At 41.5% G+C, this 3,796-nt stretch overlaps 1 non-coding gene across 1 annotated transcript; it reads left to right on the top strand.

Moving 5' to 3' along the window:
• The first annotated feature begins 349 nt into the window (after positions 1-349).
• On the top strand, positions 350-421 carry TRNAC-GCA (transfer RNA cysteine (anticodon GCA)). Its single transcript has one exon. It is a non-coding gene; the product is annotated as a tRNA-Cys (tRNA).
• The last annotated feature ends 3,375 nt before the right edge of the window (positions 422-3,796 follow it).

The following is a 3,796-nucleotide window of genomic DNA, read 5'->3' as shown; positions in this document are numbered from 1 at the left end:
TGGATGAAGGGCGATGGAGGACAATGTAAGAGATGAAAATAATCATTTATAACTTATCAAGGGTTTATGAGGGAGGGCAGGCAGGGGAGGAAGGGGAAGAAATGGGGAGCTGATATCAGGCTCAAATGGGAAGAGAATGCTTTGAAAAGGATGATGGCAGCATATGTGCAAATGTGCTTGACACACTGGATGAATGTATGGGTTGTGATAAGAGATGTGAGAGCCTCCAATAAAAGCATTTGAAAATAAACTTTTAAAATCATTTTATTGGGGGCTTGTACAACTCTGTTGTTTTTAGTTCTATATTATAAGGTGCCCTGGGCTGTTAATAGAAAGCATTGTAGGGCCTGGGGGTATAGCTCAGGGGTAGAGCATTTGACCGCAGATCAAGAGGTCCCTGGTTTAAATCCGGGTGCCCCCTTCCCAATTCCTTTTCCCTCCTTTAATTAAGACAAAGTCCCCTCAGAAGATTCTGTATTTAAGCTTAGATTTAGGGAATGTGGAGATCATTTGTCCATCAGTTGTATGCAGGTAAAATTAAGGTTGTTCATTCAACATTCTTATGAAGGGTCAGTATATGGGACAATTTAGGAGATACAAGACTACATTGAAGCAAAAAAAAAAGAAAGAAAGCATTGTATGCTGACCACAAGATTGGTGGTTCAAACCTCTCAGCTGCTTTCCTGGAGAAAGACTAGGCTGTTGTCTCCTGTAAAGACTTAAAGTCTTGAACCCCTAAATAGGATCACTGTGAATCAGAATTGGGCGGTTGGCAGTGAGCTGCTGGTTTTGATATCCTCAGCACCTGGAACAATCCCTGACAAGAAGCTGTGATCTATTATTATGTCTCGGATGAATGAACAAAATAAAAATAAAAAGACTCTGCTGAATAGTCGAGGATAAAACAGGAGGAGGTTTACAAAATTATGGATAAATTGTACTCTCTTTTAATTCCATTTCCTACGACTTTTGAAGTCCCTTTATACAGTAAGTGCAGTTAAGGAAAATGGAAAACAGACTTGAACTTATATCATGTGAAACTCACATTTTGAAATCCTATGGATTATGTACCCTGAACTTCAACATTTTTTATTAGAGTAGAAATTACATTCTAAGCTTTCAGACAGGCAATGTGAGAAGGAAAAACAAGGTGATACTATGAGTCATAGGACCAGAAACTCAAAATCAAGACACTACAATCTTTCAGGCAAAACAAAATAATTTCAGAGAGCCATTCCTCCCACCGGATATAAAAACAGAAAGCTGAGTGAAATGTGATGACTTCACCAACTTCTAAGAGCATCCCCCGGTAGACAAGTGGCACAGGTATACTTCTGTGCTAGCAGCTCTCTTGTTACTTGCCTGCGAGTCAGCTCCGACTCTAATAGAACAAATGTTGCTGGTCCTGGGCCAATCTTATAATTGGTGGTATGTCTGAGTCCACTGTTAGTCACTATGCCAATCACTTTGGGAAATTTCCCTTGGTTTTTGTCTACCAAGAATGATGTATTTTTCTAGTGGTTGCTCTTTTCTAATAATGTGCCCAGAGTAAGCAAGGTGGGGACTTGCCATCCTTGATTCTAAGAAGCACTCTGGTTGTAGTTCTCCCAGAATAAATTTTTTATTCTCATGCCTGTCCATAGTGTATAATATATCATCCAATTATACAGTGCTAAATAGGGTCACGTATCATTTGGAATCCACTGAGTTGAGTTGAGTTGATACCAACTGTGGTAGTTACATAATCTGTTGTCAATTTGAGACTTAAGAGTGAAGGGATGGAGTTTAGCCTGTCAACCAGGTTGCAGCTTGATGGTCACACTTGGAAGCGCGAAGTAGATAAATTGCTTGCTGGAGAAGGAACATGGAGATGCTGCCTGTGAGACATTCCTTCTGATAAGACACATGGAGCTACGCTACAGCCCTGGAGTTGGAGAAGCCATGTGGAGACCCCTGCCGGTACTGAGATGTTTCCACTGCCACTGGATCCACAAACCTTTCCACCCACTGGCCTGTGATGCTCCTGCATTGGTGCCATTGCATGGGTTGTGTGAGTCTGAAGAAGAATTTATAGACTGGTATTGGACATGTGGGCTAATATTGGACATATGGACTTGAACTGGACTGGGCTGGAATGCTTTCTTAATATACAATTACTCTTGTATATAAAACTAATTTTTATACACATGAGTGTCCATAAATTTGTTTCTGCCATCTACCCGGACTAACACACCAATGTTGCTTAACTTGGAATATTTTAAAGTTCTAGAGCAGTGGGTCTCATCCTTCCTGATGCCACAACCTTTTAATGCAGTTCCTCATGTTGTGGTGAACCCCCAACCATAAAATTATTTTGTTGCTACTTCTTTACTATAATTTTGCTACTATGATGAATCAGGTGACCCCGGTGAAATCGTCGTTTGACCCCCAAAGGGGTCGCAATTCACAGGTTGAAAGCTGCTGTTCCAGAGGCACACACAGGCCATGGATTTCTCACAAAATCGGGTTTCTATTTCTACATCCCAACAGTGTATCTATTGAGGGTATCTACAGCAGACCAGCACTTGGCATATACTTGGGTGGCATAAACAGTTGAGTGCCAGCGGGTTGGCTTTTGAATTCAGTCACAGGGACCTAGGAAGTCAGGTTGGAGAGCTGCCTCCCCAAATTTAGAGCCTGAAAAACACACCGGAGCAGTTCTACTCTTGACATAGTTGGAATCGGCTTCCCAGCTACTAACAACAAGAGCAGCAGTAGAATCTAAGAACAAGATAATGCCCGTTGTGTCTCAAAGATCACTGCCCATCACAGCCTTTCCTCCAGCCACATTTTGAGAACTACGATGACAGTGGTGAGTTTGAATTATATTTTTTCAGTACTTAGAGTACAATTACTGAGTTGACATTTTAAATATATTTCTACGTGTTTGATAATCATTAGGACATGGTTCTTAACAGCCTAGGCTTTGGACTCAAGTGGGCCTGAGTTTGAGGTTGCACTTTACCACTTATACCAGCGGTTCTCAACCTGTGGGTCGGGACCCCTTTGCGCATCGAGTGACCCTTTCACAGGGGTTGCCTGAGTCATAACAGTAACAAAATAACAGTTATGAAGTAGCAATGAAAATAATGTAATGGTTGGGGTGGAGGGTCACCACAACATGAGGAACTGCATTAAAGGGTTGTGACATTAGGAAGGTTGAGAACCACTGACTTATACCAAGACAGGTCAAGCAGCATAGCAGAGAATCTTCTCTACTTTTCAGCCCTGAGTGATTCTGACACGTTAGCACAGTTGAATTGGAAACTTCTTTCACTTCATAGCCTATGTCTTACGTACACTTGAATAGTTTTATATAGCCAGGGTAAAGGGAAATTCTTTCATTAAAAGGATTCTGATAGCACCATAGCAGGAATTAGATTTTTTTTGGGGGGGTCTCCTTCTGATAGTTTTAAGAATGATCCAAAGTCAAGTAGAAGGCCTTAAATGGGTTTTACTTCAAAAGAAAAAAAAGATTTAATTAAAGGCATATCCCACCATCTCATTATCGCAGAGGAGAGGGAGGCAGCATGCTATGAACCATAAGACCGCAGATATTAGATCATTAAACTGAGCCCTTCTTTGGTGCTGTGTTTCGAAGGCTTCTTGGGATGGACAGAGGAGTAGTGGTGAGAAGGTGGGTATAACAGAGAGAAGAGCATGTGGGCAGACAGTGGAAAGAAAGAAATCCATCTTGCTTGATGTTTCCTCATTGGGTGCTTACGATGCTGTGGGAAAGTCTAATAGAAGCTTCAAG

This window comes from Tenrec ecaudatus, chromosome 5 (genome assembly GCF_050624435.1).
Source record: "Tenrec ecaudatus isolate mTenEca1 chromosome 5, mTenEca1.hap1, whole genome shotgun sequence".
Classification (NCBI taxonomy): domain Eukaryota; kingdom Metazoa; phylum Chordata; class Mammalia; order Afrosoricida; family Tenrecidae; genus Tenrec; species Tenrec ecaudatus.
Note: the sequence above shows the minus strand (reverse complement) of the source record. Positions and strands in the feature narration are given on the sequence as shown.